This window comes from Mesoplodon densirostris, chromosome 1, assembly GCF_025265405.1.
Source record: "Mesoplodon densirostris isolate mMesDen1 chromosome 1, mMesDen1 primary haplotype, whole genome shotgun sequence".
NCBI classification, from domain to species: domain Eukaryota; kingdom Metazoa; phylum Chordata; class Mammalia; order Artiodactyla; family Ziphiidae; genus Mesoplodon; species Mesoplodon densirostris.
In genome coordinates this window covers 2,824,649-2,845,133 of record NC_082661.1, presented here as the reverse complement: position 1 = coordinate 2,845,133, position 20,485 = coordinate 2,824,649, and positions in this window count along the sequence as shown.

Sequence of the window (20,485 nt, the reverse complement as noted above, 5' to 3'; positions counted from 1 at the left end):
AGAACTTAAAAAAGAATAGATACATGTATATGTATAACTGAATCACTTTGCTGTACACCTGAAACTAACACATTGTTAATCAACTATATTTCAATGTAAAATTTAAAAATTAAAAATAATAAATAAATGAAAAATAAGTACCTCCTCCTCACCCTTCCTGGGAGCAGTTGGCCTATCAGCCACTCACACTTTAGTATGACTTTGTTCCCACTGCACAGACCCTCTCACAGTGTGGTAGCCACAGCAGCTGTATCATGTTTCAGTGGCACCCAACCCCTGTGAGACTCTGATTCCTCTACCCAAATGGAGACTTAGACTCCATACCAGCCTTGTGGAATTTCAGGACATCGAGGATTAAGGACAGATCTCTGGAGTATTTAGAGAGGGAAAGGAGAGGTTAACCACAGAGGAATGAGGATCCAATCAGCAACAGGCTTCTCATCAGTCCCGGTGGGTCCCAGAAAACAATGAAGTCAACATTTAAAGGCAGGAATCTATCCTCAGCCGAACCATCAATTACATTTGAATTTCCAGATATGCAAATTTGGGGGAAATAATCTGTTAATTCTCTTTTGTGCCCTTTCTGAGAAAAATTTTCTTGAGGATGTATTCCAGCAAAGCCAACAATGACAAAAGGAATTCAAGAAAAAGAAAGAAGTGGAATCCAAGAAAACAGTTGCATTAACCCAAGAGTGAAACATGAAAGTAAATTCTAGTCTGAGAGCCTAGGAAACAGCCAGTACAAAAACTAGCGCTCCAAAAGGGAAGGTGGCTGGCCTTCCTGATGTGGAAGCACGCTTGTTCCATCAATATGGAAAAAGAAAGGCAGTTAGCAATGCCAGGATAAAGAGTTACAGATGAGTGTCATGGGCCCAGATGAGGCATCCTGATGTGATTTGGAGCAACTGATAGAGTGTAAAAGTTATACATCCATTTCAACATGAGTCCTGGATCATACCCTTGCCAGAGGCCAGGCTCAGTGGTATAGGAAAGGAATAATATTTATAAAATCATAATATATTTTTACTAGCTTTAGAATTATAGACTCAACATAGTGGCAACTATAGGGGAGACACAGTTAACAGACTGAGGACAGAGTAAGTGTTATAAATTCTCCCCTAGCCGTTTATTACATTGCAACCCCTCACCTCCCTCCCTCTTCTCCCAGCTTTAGTTTTCTCCACAGCTCTCATCACCACCTGATACCCTCTTGCACTGTTGGTGGAAAAGTAAATTAATATAACCACTATGGAGAACAATATGGAGGTTCCTTAAAAAACTAAAAATAGAACTACCATATGACCCAGCAACCCCACTACTGGGCATGTACCCTGAGAAAACCATAATTCAAAACGAGGCATGTACCACAATGTTCATTGCAGCTCTGTTTACAATAGTGAGGACATGGAAGCAACCTAAGTGTCCATCGACAGATGAATGGATAAAGAAGACGTGGCACATATATACAATGGAATATTACTCAGCCATAAAAAGAAATGAAATTGAGTTATTTGTAGCGAGGTAGATGGACCTAGAGTCTGTCAGGTAGAGTGAAGTAAGTCAGAAAGAGAAAAACAAATACCTCATGCTAACATATATATACGGAATCTAAAAAAATTTTTAAAAAAGGTTCTGAAGAACCTAGAGGCAGGACAGGAATAAAGATGCAGACGTAGAGAACGGACTTGAGGACACAGGGAGGGGGAAGGGTAAGCTGGGACGAAGTGAGAGAGTGGCATGGACATATATACACTACCAAATGTAAAACAGATAGCTAGTGGGAAGCAGCCGCATAGCACAGGGAGATCAGCTCGGTGCTTTGTGACTGCCTGGAGGGGTGGGATAGGGAGGGTGGAGGGAGACGCAAGAGGGAGGGGATATGGGGATCTATGTATATCTGATTCATTTTGTTATAAAGCAGAAACTAACACAACATTGCAAAGCAATTATACTCCAATGTAAATGACAGGGCATCACTGACACAAGTTGGGGGGAACACTGCAGAGAGAGGATTCCCCACTTCTTCCCCTGACGCAGAAGGGAGACAGGAGAGTGTGTCCAAGGCTGGTCACGGAAGTGGAGGTCCATACATGGGATTCTAAACTATTCACGAAAACACGGAAGGGCTAAAAATAATACAAAAATATAAAAATAATATAATTAAGCGGGGAATGGATGAAGTTGAAACGACTTAGGCTTCTCTTTCATACTGAGAAGTCAAATAGAAATTGTTTAAGATGGACAAATCCAGGGACAGAGTGGAAGCATTTTATTTAGAATTATGGCGGTAACAAGATCTGAAAACATAACGGTTAAAATGGTTCTCTCCTTAGAGGGAGAGTGGGGTGGGAAATGTTTCTTTTTCATTTCATATCAGTCTACACTGCTTTAATATTTTTACTTTGTGTGTATTACTTTTATAATTTTTAAAAATGTGGGGAAAAACCATGGACACAGATGTCAACGTCTTTGTTTCCTGTAAAAATGTCTTCACTTGTTTATGATTTAGTCTTATTCCCTTGGACTTTATTGAGAATCTGTATTAAAAAACAGCCATCGAAGAGCACATCTGTAGGGTTTGGAAACTGCAATGAAAGACATTCATGTCCATTATGTCACCTAATGTCCCCATACGAGGATTCATGCCGCACACCTCTCCCAGAATTTCTCACCTGAAGAAAGTTTGCCTCAACCTGGGAAAAATATCTACAACAGATATGGAGGACAGAAGGGTTGACATCCTTAATAAAGAGAAACTTTCTCAAATTAACAAGAAAAATTCCTAAATATCTCAATAGAAAAAAAGGATAAAGGATATAAAGCATCTCACCAAAGGAGAAATGAAAAATTGTCAAATAAAACAGCAAATTAACTTTTTTACCCCTCAGCCTGGCAAAATTGAAAACGGAGGAGGAGGAGGAAGAGAAAGGGAAGGAGGAGAGCAAGGAGGGGGAGAAGAGCCAATAATGATGGGGGTGGGAGGTATGGGAAGCCTGCCTCCGGGGCCCTGCAGTCAGAGGCACCATCTTCCGTGGGCCAATTGGAGGATGTGGCCAAAAGTCCAGCAGTTTTACTTCTAGGAACTGAGGCTAAGGAAAGAATTGGCTAAGTGTGCAAAGATGTATATCAATCAATGACAGGTGTTAAAGACACCAGGACACACACAAAGGGAGAAAGGAGGCTGGGTGAGGAGAGAGGCAGAGATTGGAGTGATGGAGGAAGCCCAGGGACCACCTAGAACCACCAGCAACTAGGAGGAAGGCAGGAAGGATGCTCTCCTAGAGCCTCCAGAGGGAGCCTGGCCCTGCCTACACCTTGATTTTGGACTCTGGCCTCCTGAATTGTGAGATGATAAATGTCTATCATTTTAAGCTACCAGCCTGCAGTAGCTGGTCACATGTCCTGGGAAACTAAGTGTAATTCTTAACAGTGTAAGAATTAACGTTGGGCTGACAGTCTCAGGCTGGACAAGAGCACCCAGCCTAGCGGGCTGACTCCCAAGTGGGGCCTCCATCTCTGGTCCACCAATTCCACTGTGTCAGCTGGAACTGACAGGGTTCTATTCCAAAAAGGAAGTTGGGAGAATAATCCAGGGGGTAGTTTGGGTCAGTTTCATTCCTCCCCTCACCCATGCAGCCAACTGTGGCCTGGAATGTGCATCAGGTGAAACAGAGGTGGCTCCTGGTGATCACCTGCTAAGTGGCAGGCAGGTCCTCAAAGAATGGAGGATTTCCCAGGTGAGAGACCCATGAAAGTAGGACAAGCACAGCAGACAGAATGATGTTTAAGTGTTCAGTGTATCTTAAAACTGTAGGTCCCGTTTCTTCTTTTCTTTAAAAATAGGCCATAGGGCCTCCCTGGTGGCGCAGTGGTTGAGAGTCCGCCTGCCGATGCAGGGGATACGGGTTCGTGCCCCGGTCTGGGAGGATCCCATATGCCGCGGAGCGGCTGGGCCCGTGAGCCATGGCCGCTGGGCCTGCGCATCCGGAGCCTGTGCTCCGCAACGGGAGAGGCCACAACAGTGAGAGGCCCGCATACCGCAAAAAAGAAAAAAAAAAAAAAATAGGCCATATACGGAGTGGCCGGGCCTGTGAGCCATGGCCGCTGAGCCTGCGCGTCCGGAGCCTGTGCTCCTCAACGGGAGAGGCCACAACAGTGAGAGGCCCATGTACCGCAAAAAAAAAAAAAAAAAAAAGGCCGTATAGACTGGGAGAAAATATTTGTAAATGATGCGACTGACAAGGGCTTAATTTCCAAAAAATATACACTAAGTCCCCTACATACAAACGAGTTCTGTTCCAAGAGCGCGTTTGTGAGTCCAATTTGTTCATAAGTGCAACAAAGTTAGCCTAGGTACCCAACTAACACAATCGGCTGTACAGTACTGTACTGTAATAGGTTTATAATACTTTTCACACAAATAACACATAAGATACCAACAAACACAACAAATAAAACATTTTTAATCTTACAGTACAGTCCCTTGAAAAGGACAGCAGTGCAGTACAACAGCTGGCATCCAGGGGCTGGCATCGAGGGAACAGGCAAGAAGAGTTACTGACTGAAGGAGGGAGAGGAGGTGGGAGATGGTAGAGCTGAAGGGTCGTCAGCAATAGGAGACGGAGGGCAAGCTGCAATGTCACTCATGCCTGACGTTGATGGCACAGGTTCTGGCTCCTTGCTGTATTCAGTTCTATCTACCCTCTTGAAAAAACAATCCAGTGATGTCTGGGTAGTGGCTCTTTTTTCTCGTCATAGATGACACTGTAGCGCTGGACTGCATTCTGAACGGCTGCTGCAACCTTCATCTACTGCTCTTCCTTTGGGTCTGTGCCTCAAAAACTAACAGTGCCTCCCAAATAAAGGAAATCCCCTTACCATTTCCTGTGTCATGAATCTCTCTGGTTCTTTAGTTACTTTTTCTTCCTCTTGTCCTTCTTCATCCTTTCTCTGGGCCTCCAGTTCCATCAGGTGTTCATTAGTAAGCTCCTCGTGTTGCACAGCAAGGAGTTCAATGAAGTCATCCTCTTGCAGATCTAGCTCCAGCTTCTTGCTGAGGGCCACTAAGTTGCTGAAGACCTCTTTGGACTCCTCATCCACCTCTCAAATCCACGAAAATCATGAACAAACTGTGAAAAAAGGTTCTTCCAAACGCCATTCATGGTGAAGGCCATAACCTCACACACGTTGGCATCTTTCAAAGTTCACAACTTGAAGTTTCGTGTAAGGGACTTACTGTAAACAGCTCATAAGACTCAACAACAACAACAGCAACAACAAAACCCAATCAAAAAATGGACAGAAGACCTAAACAATTTTCCAAAGAAGACCTACAGATGGACAACAGGCACAAGAAAAGATGCTCAACATCACTAATTATTAGAGAAATGCAAATCAAAACTACACCAAGGTGCCACCTCACACTAGTCAGAATGGCCATCATTTAAAAATCTACAAATAACAAATGCTGGAGAGGGTGTGGAGAAAAGGGAGCCTGCCTACATTTTTAGTGGGAATGTAAATTGGTGCAGCCACTATCAAAAATAGTATGGCGTTTCCTCAAAAAACTAAAAATAGTTGCCATATGAAGAATCAACATTGTGAAAATGACTATAGAACCCAAAGCAATCTACAGATTCAATGCAATCCCTATCAAACTACCAAAGCCATTTTTCACAGAACTAGAACAAAAAATTTCACAATTTGTATGGAAACCCAAAAGACCCCGAATAGCCAAAGCAATCTTGAAAAAGAAAAACAGAGCTGGAGGAATCAGGTTCCCAGACATCAGACTATACTACAAAGCTACAGTAATCAAGACAGTATGGTACTGGCACAAAAACAGAAATATAGGTCAATGGAACAGGATAGAAAGCCCAGAGATAAACCCACCCACATGTGGTCACCTTATTTTTGATAAAGGAGGTAAGAATATACAATGGAGAAAAGACAGCCTCTTCAATAAGTGTGCTGGGAAAACTGGACAGCTACTTGTAAAAGAATGAAATTAGAACACTCCCTAATACCATACACAAAAATAAGCTCAAAATGGATTAAAGGCCTAAATGTAAGGCCAGACACTATAAAACTCTTAGAGGAAAACATAGGCAGAACACTCTATGATGTAAATCATAGCAAGATCCTTTTTGACCCACCTCCTAGAGAAATGGAAATAAAAACAAAAATAAACACATGGGACCTAATGAAACTTAAAAGCTTTTGCACAGCAAAGGAAAACATAAACAAGACGAAAAGGCAACCTGCAGAATGGGAGAAAATATTTACAAATGAAGCAATTGACAAAGGATTAATCTCCAAAATTTACAAGCAGCTCATGAAGCTCAATATCAAAAAAACAAACAACCCAATCCAAAAATGGGCAGAAGACCTAAATAGACATTTCTCCAAAGAAGAGATACAGATTGCCAACAAACACATGAAAGATGCTCAACATCACTAATCATTAGAGAAATGTAAATCAAAACTATAACGAGGTATCACCTCACACCAGTCAGAATGGCCATCATTAAAAAATCTACAAACAATAAATGCTGGAGAGGGTGTGGAGAAAAAGGAACCCTCTTGCACTGTTGGTGGGAATGTAAATTGATATAGCCACTATGGAGAACAGTATGGAAGTTCCTTAAAAAACTAAAAATAGAACTACCATATGACCCAGAAATCCCACTACTGGGCATATATCCTGAGAAAATCATAATTCAAAAAGAGTCATGTACCACAATGTCCATTGCAGCTCTGTTTACAGTAGCCAGGACATGGAAGCAACCTGAGTGTCCATCGACAGATGAATGGATAAAGAAGACGTGGCACATATATACAATGGAATATTACTCAGCCATAAAAAGAAATGAAATTGAGTTATTTGTAGTGAAGTGGATGTACCCAGAGTGTGTCATACAGAGTGAAGTAAGTCAGAAAGAGAAAAACAAATACCGTATGCTAACACATATATATGGAATCTAAAAAAAAAAAAACAAAAAGGTTCTGAAGAACCTAGAGGCAGGACAGGAATAAAGACGCAGACGTAGAGAATGGACTTGAGGACACAGGGAAGGGGAAAGGTAAGCTGGGACGAAGTGAGAGAGTGGCATGGACATATATACACTACCAAACGTAAAATAGATAGCTAGTGGGAAGCAGCCGCATAGCACAGGGAGATCAGCTCGGTGCTTTGTGATCACCTAGAGGGGTGGGATAGGGAGGGTGGGAGGGAGACACAGGATATGGGGATATATGTATACATATAGCTGATTCACTTTGTTATACAGCAGAAACTAACACAACATTGTAAAGTAATTATACTCCAATAATGACGTTAAAAATAAAACAAAAAAAGGCACAGTCCAAACAGAAAGGAAGGGATGGGTAATATGTCATATGAAGAGGTGTGCTGATATATATGCATGTTTAGGAAAGGAGAAGGCTAACATGTGATATCCTGTTTGTTAAGAGTAATAAAAATAGCAAAGTTTACCAAAAATAAAAAGTTGCCATATGATCCAGCAGTCCCAATCCTGGGCATATATCCAGACAAAACTATAATTCAAAGAAATAAATGCACTGCTATGTTCATAGCAGCACTATTCACAATAGTCAAGACATGGAAACAACCTAAATGTCCACTGACAGGTGAATGGATAAAGAAGATGTGGTACATATATACAATGGATACTACGTGGCAAAAATGGAATGAAATAATGCCATTTGCAGCAACATGAATGGACCTAGAGATTATCATACTAAGTGAAGTAAGTCAGACAAAGACAAATATCATATGATATCACTTATATGTGGAATCTAAAATATGACACAAGTGAACTCATCTACAAAACACAACAGACTCATAGACATTGAGAACAGACTTGTGGTTGCCAAGGGGGAGTGGGAGTGAGGGAGGGAAGGATTAGGAGTTTGGGGTGAGCAGATGCAAACTAGTATCTATAGGATGGATAAACAACAAGGTCCTACTGTAGAGCACAGGGAACTATATTCAATATCCTGTGATAAACCATAACGGAAAAGAATATGAAAAAGAATGTATACATATGTCAAACTGAATCACTTTGCTGTACAGTAGAAAGTAACACAACATTGTAAATCAACTATACTTCAACAAAATAATTATTTTTTAAAGGCCATATAGGAAGTTGATACCATATTTGGAAAGTGATGCACTCCTTCTCAGATCTGGTAAGAAAGAGCTAAAAAATACAACAAACTAGTGAATATAACAGAAAAGAATCAGACTCACAGATCTAGAGAACAAACCAGTAGTTACCAGTGGGGGTGGGGCAATAAAGGGGTCGGGGAGGAAGAGGTACAAACTGTGAGGTACAAAATAAACTACAAGGGTATACTGTACAACACGAGGAATATAGCCAATATGTTAAAAAAAAAACTATAAATGGAGGATAACCTTTAAAAATTATGAATAACTGTATTGTACACCTGTAAGTTAGATAATGTTGTATAGCAACTATACTTCAACTAAAAAAAAAAGAAAGGAAGGAAGAAAGAAAGAAAGAAGGGAGGGAGGGGGAGAGAGAGAAAAGAAAGAAAGAGAGAGAGAGAGAGGGAGAGGAAAGAAAGAAAGAAAGAAAGAAAGAAAGAAAGAAAGAAAGAAAGAAAGAAAGAAAGAAAGAAAGAAAAAGAAAGAAAGAAAGAAAGAAAGAAAGAAAGGCAAAATAGAAGGAACCTGGCTGTGTCTAACCAGAGCCACCAAGCATGCCCAAGCCGGACGTCACCTCGGCCCAGCTGGTACCTGAGGAGTACCGGGCACCACTCGGCCAACCTTCCAGGCTCAGATGTGGTCACGTCCCTTTGACATTTGCCATGGCCCCCTGAGGGTAAGTCACATGTCACTTCCTGGGAATGTTTTAAGGGCCAAGTTCTAGCATCAGTCAGCATTTGCTTCCCCTTCTGGGTGGCTGAAGAACCAGTTTAGAAGGAGATGGACCAGCCTGGGATCCTCTGAAGGGTCTGGGCCACCTGGACCCAAGCGTGAGCCAGAGATAACTCGGGTTATTTTAATCCACTATGGTTGGGGAGTCCTTTGTTATTACTTAGCTCATCCTAACAAACCGCCTGAACATCTATCAGGAAAGGAGGACTTAAGTCAAGGTTGCAGCCCGTTCAGAGCCCAGGGCCGCGCAGTGATGGCACGCAGAGGGCTGCCTCCCTCACTTATCCAAAAAAGCCAGCTGATCGCCGAGCAGGCAGGTGGATACACACTGGCGGGCCAAACATGGCACATAGGCCACCGGCTGGGACCTCGACTTCAAAGACATGAAGGTGAGTACCCAGGGGGAACGCCACACGGCCAGGAGAAACCGTGGGCTCCCCAAGCGTGCTGGAGGGCATGGAGCCCGTGGGCAGCGGGAACATCGAATCCTATTGAAATGTACATACACAAGAAGAAATGCGGACATTTGCACAGTCACAAATGCACTAACAAAATGTGATATATCCATACAATGGTATATTATTCAGCCATAATGAGGAATAAAATACTAACACACTCTTCACCACAGGTGAACCTTGAAGACATTATACTGAGTGAAAGAAGCCAGACACAGAAGACTGTGCGTTGTATGATTCCATGTACATGAAGTGTCCAGAGCAGGGAAATCTATGGAGACAGAAAGTAGACAGAAAATAGGCTGCGTAGGGCTCGCGGGTGTTCAGCTTCTTTCTGAGGTGATGACAAGACGGTAAAATTGACTGTGGTGATGGGTGCACTTATCTGTGAATACACACTTTAAATGGGTGAGGTGTATGTTATGTGACTTGTATCTCAATAAACTATTTTTGAAAAAGAAATGTGCATATCTGTACTTACACAGCCAAGACCTGCCAATGGCATTTGCTCCAGGGATGGGACTAGGGCAGGAAGAGGATGGGAGCTTTTTGCTCTGAACTTTATCTCTGTTTCATTTCCGAATTGTAGGAAGTTTTGCAATGAGCAGTTACTTTTGCTACTGGGGAGAAAAGGAGGAGGAGGCCCACAGCCCATGTCTGCCAGTCTGAGGTCCTGCAGATTCACCAACATCCTCTTCCTGCTTTTTAAGAAGGCCAAGTCCACGTGGGCTTTGCTGCGCTGAACGCCCTCCCTGTGCCCGTCTGGCTGGGAGAGCGCAGTCCTCAGAAGCTCAGCAAGTGCTCGTGAACTTCTGGAAAAACGCATGTACATTCTCCTAAGTGACCTCAGCCAGTTCTTCCCTGTTTCTGGATGGCGTTGCAGCCATTTATGGTAAAACTGAACTGGGTTCCACATCAATCCCTGTCTTGTTGAAAGGTTCTGGTTATAAACCACATCCTCAGAAGGATAATTAAAAGATGGATTAGACAGGCCATCCTGCTTTCTTGGGGCAGATAACTTGGACGCAGGCCCGCAGACGGTGAGAGCTCACCCCGTCGGTTTGCCGTGGTCATCGTGACGTGTGGGTCTCGGCTGGTGTCTTAGGTAAGATGCACGTGGCTGGGGTGAAAGTTACTATCACTGCACATGTATTCTGCATTGTTCACTTTTGACAAAACAGACTTTTAGTTCCAGAGGTGGCTTGCGTCTGGAATGGCTGTTGGATCCTTATGAACGAAGCTTTATTTCCACGAGCTCACCCCTGACATGGCCTTCGAGAAAAGCATGCAGACACTAGCCAGAGGGGCACCGCGGAGTAACAGCGGGACCTCATCCACGAGCAGGACAAGTCTGGCTTTGCAGTCGGGATAGGGCCTGCTTGGAGCCGGTCCCGCTTGGAGCCTGCCCGTCTGCCATCGCCTGGTCGGGATGCCACTCCATCTGGCACAGGTGTGTGTGTGGCTGCCCTGGGATCTGGATTCCCACATTCTGCTTTGTAGTTTTGGAGGAAAACACCAGCCTGGCATATTTAGCCCTAAAATCCAGCCAAAGTGGAGGCAGGGCACATTCAGGAGGTCCGTGGGTCCTGCTTTGCTGCGGCCTGTGAAGCCCATCAGGAGGACATGTGGGATGAGTGGGGACCCAGAGGGCAGAGACAGGCCTAGAAGAGGGAGACCCACACTCTGACCTGCGACATTCTCCCCTGGGCAATGGCTGCATCTCCCGGTGTCTCAGCGCCCAGTCCTCACGGGATCTGGTGAGTGCACTCGGCCTGCCGCAGACTCCCAGTGCCATGGGGGCCTTGGTGCTGCTCTGGGGCAAGGCCGCGTCATCGTCTGTTTGATGTGTCTGTCTCCTCAACTGGACAGCGCACAGGGCACAGAGTGTCACCCGTGAGATACAGTTCCCAGCACGCAGCAGGTATTTTAGATGGGGCTCTTCAGGTTGAAAGAAAAAAAGATAAATCTACTTTAACTCAAGCACAAAAGGTGTAGTGGTCTCAGCACTGCTCTCAGGTGGAGGTTTGGTTGCAAGACTGACTCTGGCGGGCAAGCTGACGGAGGCCATTTATTGGTGGGTTGCCAGGAGCTCCCAGAATTGATGGGAGAAGGGGCACCGCAGCTGTTCCAGGCATCTCAGGGCAGGAGGCAGACAGTCGTCTGGCTGGTGAGGCCTTGAGGGCTCTCCCATCATGCAACACTGGGTCCCAGGTGGTGTTGCTGGGGGTACCACGTGGGCTGTGCTGTGGTCGCTGCCCCATGAAGACAGAAGGCTTGGTGGCCGGGGGAGAGCGCCAGGCAGGCAGCACTGAGAGCTTCAGAGGGTAGTGTTGGCAGCTCTCACAGGCTACGGGGGCCCAGGGACAGGAGGGGGATTCCTGCCCCTCCCTTCAGGGCAGGGCTGGGGCTCAGAGCCAGACGGGGAGAGGGGACCAATGTCCCCATGGCTTCACTCCCGGACTGGAGGCAGGTCTCGTGCAGGCTGAACAACGGCCACCGCGGTGGCTGACCGGGAATCGGGCAGGATCTCATCCCCTCCTCGCTCTGAGAGCCCCACCCTGATGCCCTAATCACGGTTTCTGTGGATGGGACCTCGCCTGGCGGACAAGCGACTATTACTTTCTATGACGAAAGATGCCGTTAAGGTTCTTGAGCAGAGTAGCTCATCCAGGGTTGTCTGGGTGGCCCGAAATGCCATCAGGTGTCCTCCTAGAGGGACACAGAGGGAGGTTTGGTACAGATGCACAGGGGAGGCCATGTGAGGATGGACGCAGAGACGGGAGTGAAGCACCACAGCAGCACGCAGGCCGAAAGAGGTGGGAAGCCCCCCGCCCCCCCGACCCAGAGCCTGCAGAGGAAGCGCAGCCCCGCATGACACCTTGATTTTGAACTTCCGGCCTGCAGGACTGTGAGAGAATGCATTTCTGTTGATTTAAAATACGCTGGGATAAAATAAGCTTGTGGTGGCGTGTTAGGCGGCCATGGGAAGCAGAGACAGGTGGGTATGGCTGTGCCCACCGCCGGCGTGGGTGTCCAGGTTCACGGACATCCGGCACCTTGCTGAGGCCGTAGAGTGGGGTCTCGGGGCCGGAGGGAGTGCCAGCCCAGGGACACTGGCACGTCGCTGCCCCGGCGGCCAGGGCCGCAAACCTCAGGCTGCTGACCAGCCGCACGGGTGGAAAACAACAACGGTAATAACAACGGCCGATGCTCACTGCCGCACAGCCAGAGCCAGGCCCTGCCATGTGCTCTGTGGCTCCTACGAGGGGCGGGGACCCTAACCCCAGCCCTGTCCACACCGCAGAGGTGGAGGACAGCATGTGAGCCGTCCGCCCCAGGCGGGGCCAGGCCGGGACACGTCCGAGGGCAAACTGGATGCAGAAGCCACGCTCTCAGCCTCCACCCTGCACTGCTTCCCCGAGGAAGGTTTATACTCATCAGAATAAATGGTTCATTCAAAGGCTTATATTTTATACCCAGTTTCATGTTTTCCAGTGACGTGGTGTGTTCTTGGATGTGAAGGAGGGAAAAAGTATAAGGAAACCTTTTCTGTTTTCCCCTCAAGGGTGTTAATCTCACCTGGCTGCTGAGTTCGGGGCACAGTTCTGGGTGGGCCGGGGTTAGGAGGCTGATGGGTCTGGGGGCTGCTCCTGCCCTCCCCCGCCACAGGCTGTCGCCCCGATCCGTTCCTCCACCACCTGGCGCAGCGGTGACCCCCTCCCCTCTGTAGGTGCAATCGTCCCCACTCTGCTGTCCACTTTGAGTCTCTCACACTTGTCGACAGCCAGAGCAGCGCAGGGACCAAAAGGGCAGGAGGCTGTAGCCTTAATGGATCTGAGACTCGGAGGGGCAGGTGTGGGCGTGGAGCCAGGCGCCGTGTCCTGGGATGGCGCTGTGTCCTGGGACGGCGTCGTGCCCCGGCCGGGGTTTGGGCGAGGCCGGCTCCCTTCGGTGAGGACGGAGCCCTTTGAAACCGTCTGCCCCGTCCCTCCCATCTGTTCTCTTTCTGAAGGGGCTCCGCGTTGCAACTGTGGCTGGTGTCTATAAGATTCATCTGGGGCTTTTCTGGGTGTTTTTGAAAAGGCAGGACAGGAGAGAATTTAGGAACCCGACCGTTCTCGTAAAACAAAATAATGCATTCCTCCCAAGTATGAGATATTGATTTAGCATCACCTAAGAAGTCATCCTAACACTCTGTGAAGAATATGCTTTCAGTTCTAAAATCTTCTAATGGATATGTCAATTTTAACTGATTTTCCCCCATTAGGTCTAAACCTTTCCTTTGGATCGTGCCATGCGGCTGTCATGAGCGCTGATAACATGACAAATGGGGTTAGGATGTGCACTTCCATTTTCCAGATGAGCCTTTCCGCTGAGGCTGCAGCTGGCCTGCTTCTTTCTAGGCAAACGAGCCCGAAGGCTTAGGCAGTGGGGTCCTCAGTGTGGGGTGTGGCTCCACCACACGCGTGGAGACAGGGCGGGGCCGGCCTCCCCCAGCAGCCTCTAGACCATGTGCTTGCCCTGCAGCCCAGCATCATACCTAATTGCTCGGTGACGTTGCAGGTATCATCATCATTCTTCTTCTTCTTCTTCTGCCCAGAGATGCAACGCCTGGTCCTGTGAGGAGGCTGCTGCAGCGGCACATTCTCCCATGATGCTTTGCTCTGTGCAGGCGCTGCTCTGAGTGCTTCTCCACGATTAACCCACTTAATCCTCACAACGGGTCACTGGGAGTTATCTGAGTTTTACAGATGAGGAGACCGAGGCACAGAGGGTTTGAGATGCGTCCGAGGCCACACAGCTGGGAAGCGGGCCTCGGGCTCCAGCCTCCAGTGGTGAGAAGCGCAGACAGAACCCTTTCTTGGCAGAGGACTATCCGCCAGCTCCCCGGGGCAGCTCAGGCTGCCCGGCTGGGCTGCACGAGGCTCGTTACCTACCACCGCTCACGGGCCCCACTGAGACCAGCGGCTGCCACCGGGAAGGTGGGGCCTGTCCTGCCACGTGGCAAGGCCTTCGGCCACCGTTGGCCTCCCTGGGCTGCGGTCAGGGGGCCGGGTGGGAGGGCCTGGGTCTGTGCGGCCCCCGAGCAGACTCAGCAACATCGCAGGGCAGCTCTTCGTGTCCTTCATCGCATGTGCCACATGTTGCTTTGTTTCTTTATTGATTTTGCTGCCTTGCTTTGCAAGGTTTTCCCCAGGACTTTACCATAATAATGTTTTCTAGTCAGGCTGATGATATCTCCCTTAAGAGGTATTAATATTGGAATAAATTGTTCTTAAGGTACATCTACTTATGAAATAAACTGTAATAAGCACACTGCAGTGTTCCATGGAGCATAGCACACATCATAATATATAGAAAACTGTCGGGTATTCATAACTTTGTTTTAACTTCCGGAATCAGTCCGCAAGGGATGGGATGCCTTTCTAGAACAATCTCTGTCAGAGAGGAAAGCTCACCCAATGCTTCATCTGAAGGAGGTGGGGTGCTTGGTGGGAGCAGCCTGGGGGGTCACTGGGGATGGCGAGGTCCCGGGAACCCCTCTGCACAGAGCATCTTCGAGACCTTTGTCCCCCTCTGGCCCGTTGGAGGTTTCACTGCCTAGACCCTGAAACCACAGCTTCAGGAGGACTTCACTGCGTTGGAAGCTCTCTTCTTTAATGGTAGGTGTCAAATGCATCACCATATCTAAATATTCAATCCATTAAGTATTAAACATCTGTTCTAAACAGCACTGTGAAATGCAAATGAGAGCAGCTGTGTTATGTCTTAATACAAAATGCAATAAATCTGTAGCCCCAAACTTTCCGACCTCATTACAAAGTTGTGTGCTCACCGCTAGGCACCAAAGATGTGTCAGAGCTCGGTTGCCTCTTCTGGAAGCCAAAATGTCCAGGCGACGGGCACGCAAGAAGGATGACGGAGGATGGGGTGGAATTGGCCACCGTCACCCGGGAGACATGGAAATGAAGATTTGCTTGTTTTGTGCATCCCCCAGAGAAACTACTGACTCAGTTCAAAGGACCCTCAGGCTTTGCCAAACATCAAAGGAAACCCACATGTGTCCATGCCTGAGACCACGGTAGCTCCCGCAGCAGGTGCAGGGCACGGTGGACCACTGGCCCAGACCTGTGGGCCGCCCATGGTAAGGTTAGCACCCTGCAGGGTCCACTAGCTCTGTGCAGAGGAGACCGGCAGGCAGCAGGGCCCCCACCATCCTGGGCCACCGGGAGATGAGCCCCAGGGGACAACAAAGCAAAGAGGACCCAGGGGCTGGCCAGAGTCTCGGAGCCATCAATTCTAGTGCACAGACACTCAGAACCATCTCCATGGAACCTCTGCCAACCACGAGGAGCTTAGCATGGGGCAGCCGGGCACACAGGGCAACTGACTGGCTGGTTAATTAACTGACCCACTAGGTGTTCTCTCCTCCCTCTTCACGGTGTTGCTTCTGCCTGTGCGTCTCTCTGGAAATGATCTCATCTTGCCGTGCTGCATCTCAAGTGATGCCACGCTCCGCCCCCCCGTGCCAGCTGCCATGCCGGCAGAACATCCTCTAACTCCTGCTGCACTTTGGGCTTCTCCTTCTCCCTGTCCCGAAGCTGCCCCCTGCTCCTCTGGCGCCAACTCATGCCTTGCATATGGTACCTGCTCCATAATCCTTCCTGAACTATTGAAAGAACAAATGAACATCTTGCATGGCCTATGAGAGAATTCACGAGTGTGGGCCCCACAAGGCCCCATCCCACCTTCCGTGTTAAATATGAATGGCACTGCTTGACACATTTTCAACACAACCCACAGTAGGAAACGTGGTTTATGCTGGACCAATCCTCACATGTTTCTAACTCACATGTGGTCTATCCTAACCTTTTAGCCTCTCTGAAATGCACTCCGTCTTACAATCAAAGGCCCCGCCTTGCAATGAAATGCTGCCTGGCACCTTCCTCAACTCACTTGAGTTGCCCATCTTTTTGGTACCACGTGGGGTGAATTTCATTTTTGTTAAAATGTCTTCAAAGAGAGTCACTATGATTCAGCATTGAAATGAAAGGATTTTGAGTATGTACAACGGTACCAAAGCAGGGCAGCTGATTCGAATTCAAATCAATATTGAATCAGAATTCAATATTAGGGAAGCAGGGTTTCCCTGGTGGCACAGTGGTTGAGAAACTGCCTGCCAATGCAGGGGACACGGGTTCGAGCCCTGGTCCGGGAAGATCCCACATGCCGCAGAGCAACTAAGCCTGTGCGCCACAACTACTGAGCCTGCGCTCTAGAGCCCACTAAGCCACAACTACTGAAGCCCACATGCCTAGAGCCCGTGCTGCGCAACAAGAGAAGCCACTGCAATGAGAAGCCCGCGCACCGCAACAAAGAGTAGCCCCTGCTCGCCACAACTAGAAGAAGCCCGCATAGCAACGAAGACCCAAAGCAGCCAAAAATAGATTAATTAGTTAATTAATTAAAAAAAAACATTAGGGAAACAAATACGCATCATTGGGAGAATGACTGGGAGGCCACATGGTTTTTTGCAAAACAACATCCAGTGCTTTATGAACCTGAAGGAGAGAAGAGGCCCATAAGTAGATGAGGCTGGGTTGTGTTTGGTGACCAAGACACATGCAAAAGGACTGACTATACCACACCCAGCAATGCAGTCCAAGGCAGGATAAATGGCCAAGGCCTCACAGTAGACAAGGAACTCAAAGCGCCAAGAAGCTGCTGGGACTGATTCTGCTGTTCTGAATGCCTGTCATTTAATGCCTCTCACCATGGTTTAATTGGCTGTGTGTGTTCTTTCTTAGTTGTTCATAAAGTTATAGTCCGGTGGGGCCTCCATATCCATGGGCTTTGCATCTGTGGATCCAACCAAATGCAAATAGAATACTCAGCCATTGTATATAAGGGCCGTGAGCATCCTCAGATCTTGGTATCTACAGAGGTTCTGGAGCCAATCCCCAGGGTCCACTGTACCTCTTACAACTTCCAGCACTTAGATCAATGAACTAAAAAATGCTTAACTTAAGAAGGTTTTGCAAACCAGTATCTTTAGTGTGCAATTCACTATAAATATTTTCTCTTTTATTCTATTTCATTGTTTAAAAATTCTGGCCATGACCTACTAAACTGATTTCCTGGCTACTTGATAGTCTGTGACCTGCAATTTGAGAAGATGATGCTGGCAGCCACCTCCTCTACCACATGCAGGAACCCCACCCGGGGGGTGAGAGAGAGGCATGGAGTCTGAACCAGCGCTGTCCAATAAAAATGCAACAGGAGCCACAGACACAGTTGAAAATTTTACACTTTTCACGCAGCCACGTGAAAAGTGTAGAAAGAAGCAGGTGAAATTAATTTTCATACTATATTTCCTTTAGCCCAACATATTAAAAGATACCACCTTAACACGCAAACAGTATGTGAAATTTCTTAATGAGCTAGTTTATACACTTTCCTTCCTATTAAGTCTTTGAAATCTTAGTTTACACTTAAGTCCATCTTAGTTCAGACTAGACAGGTTTCAAGTGCCATAACATTAGCAAGCACAGCTCCAGAGCCGGGTGGGCAAACCTCTCATGTAAAGGCCCAGGTAATAAACAGCTTAGGCTCTGCCAGACGATGGTCTTTGGTACAACTGCTCAACCCCGCCACTGTTGTGTGAAAGCAGACACAGATAACACGTAAATGCTGTGCTCGTGTTCCTGTAACAATGCACTTACAAGAACAGCCAGCAGGACAGATGCGGCCCGAGGGCCAGAGTTTGCCGACCCCTGATGCGGGTCATTCCCCGCCCAAAACCATCACCATCTCCGGACTCTCCAGCTCAAGCCAACAAACCCTCTTTTTACCATTTGCTCAAGTGGTCATCAAAATTCCCAGTTAACATCTACCGTCTCAAGCTCCCACCTGCTGCGGCCGCTGGGCAGCCCTCAGCGGTGCCCTGGGTCAGAGTTTCCTCCCAGCTTTCTGTTCACTCCTCAGCCTGTGTTGCTCCCGCCCCCTTCCATCCGCGGTTCTTCTGAAAGCTTGGCATCACCTCTCCTCCCTCCCGCTCTCCCCATCTCCCTTTCTCTTCTAGGAGGCATTGGCTGGGTTCTCCCGCATTTGAAAAGCATGGGGGAACGTGAGGTTGACTTCATGAAGGCACATTGTCTCTCATGGACTGGAACCCCCAGCCCAGCCCAGGGAGTAGGGAGGCCTGTCGGGCTGATTCAGGGAGAGCCGGCCAGACAGGCAGGAATGGCCCTCCGGCCCTGCAAGTGCATGGCCTGCGTCCGGGTCTACAGAAAAGCTCCCACTGCGTCCCTGGTCCCTGCTGCCTGGAGGTCCCAGCACTGCAGCATCCCTCACGGCTTGGTGTTGGCCAAATGGCTCCAACGTCTGATTTTAGCTCGCCCAGCCCTGCACAGGAAATGATTTCCAAGTGACAAACATAAGCCTGGTGGCTCCCAAATGCCGGAAACAAGCTATCGCCAAGTGATGGTGGCAGGTAGCAGGCCTCCCTGGGTCTCCCTGCCAGTCCCTCGCCTTTCTGTGGGCGATTCCTTGTCCCCAGCTGGCCTCCAATGGTGTGCGGGGCCGGGAGGGACCTGACCGATGAGTTGCTGCCCTGAGGTTTCTGGACTTGGAGCTCTGTCAGCTGAGGCAGACCCACTTGGGGGCCGTTGGCAGCCATGTGCAGAAAGCTGATGCGCCGCGCAAGTGAAGGAAACCAAGGGCAGGGAGCGGGGAGGCAGCTGGAGGGCCCTGGGGGCATTCGCGGCCCTGGATGTCACATCCAGCCCTGGTTTGTTCTTGCTTTCCTAGGGGCTGACTGGCTCTTAGAGACACCTTCAAGTCCTTTCCAGAAGCCCCTGGCTGCTTTAGCCAGCTCCCATTTTGTTCTGACCACTTGCAAACAAATGAGTCCTATTAAGTCCTATTAAGTAAGTGTGACCTAATGCAAGTGGTCAAAGCGCAGTGAATGCACTGAGAGGAGAAAGGGGCAGCGACGGCCTGGGGGCTGCAGCCTGTCTGAGGCCAGAGGCCCGGAGCCTCCCTTCTTACCCGTGGTCCCGCAGTCCTGGGCTTGGTTTAGCCTCCCCTGCCTGGGGACGGAAGCACCTGCTCGTCTTCCATCCCTGGAGAGAGAAGCAAGAAAAGAAGCACTTCTCTTCAGAAAACACTTGTGACTTAGTTAATATCACACACTGCTTTGGGGCATCACAGGGGTGAACTGGGGAGTGAGAAAGTCTCTCCAAGACGGGACAAAGGGGGCTGCTCTTCACAACATACTTCCTGCACAGGGTTAAATCATGTCTCCCCAGGTGCACGTCCACCCAGAACCTTGGAAGGTGATAATTGGCAATAGGTCTTTGCAGGTGTCATTAGTTAAAGATGAGGTCATTCTGGATTAGGGTGGGCCCCAAATCCAATGACTGGTATCCTTGTAAGGAGAGGAGAGACACACACAAAGGAACAGAACACACAGGGACGACGGCCACGTGACGACGGAGGAGCTGCCATCCGAGGAACCCCAGCGAACGCCATAAGCCAGGGAGGCAGGAAGGATCCCCTGCAGCGTCCAGAGGGAGGGCACTGCCACCACCTTGACTTCTGGCCTCCAGACCGTGAGAGAATAGATTCTGCCGTTTTAAGTCGCCCACCTTGTGGTACTTGGTTACAGCAGCCCCAGGACACTAGTGTGGGGAGCAACTCCTTAGCCAGGCCCCCCGCCAGAGCCCGGTGCCCACCTGGGCTGCTGGTTCTGAACTCTTAGACCAGCGACTCCCCTGACACACAGCCCTCACTCTGCTTCCTGCAGCTCTGTAGGCTCCTGGACCTCCTGAAGAATCCGCTCTGTCCTGGGAAGCACCCTGCCCACACCTGGAGACCCCCAGTGCCCCTTTACCTGGCCTCCCTTTGCCCTGTGAAAAAGGCCACTTTGACGGTGACCTCAGAGGATGTCAGTGCCTGTGTCTGCACCCTCCTCCCTCACGTACTGAGCTCCTGGCGGGGACCCCGGCCCTGGCCACCTCCACACATGGCCGGAGAGGATGCACTTAAGGAAGCACCAGCTGGGGCTTTGCCGGCAAAGCAGGGATTTGAGAAACAATTGTTCCTG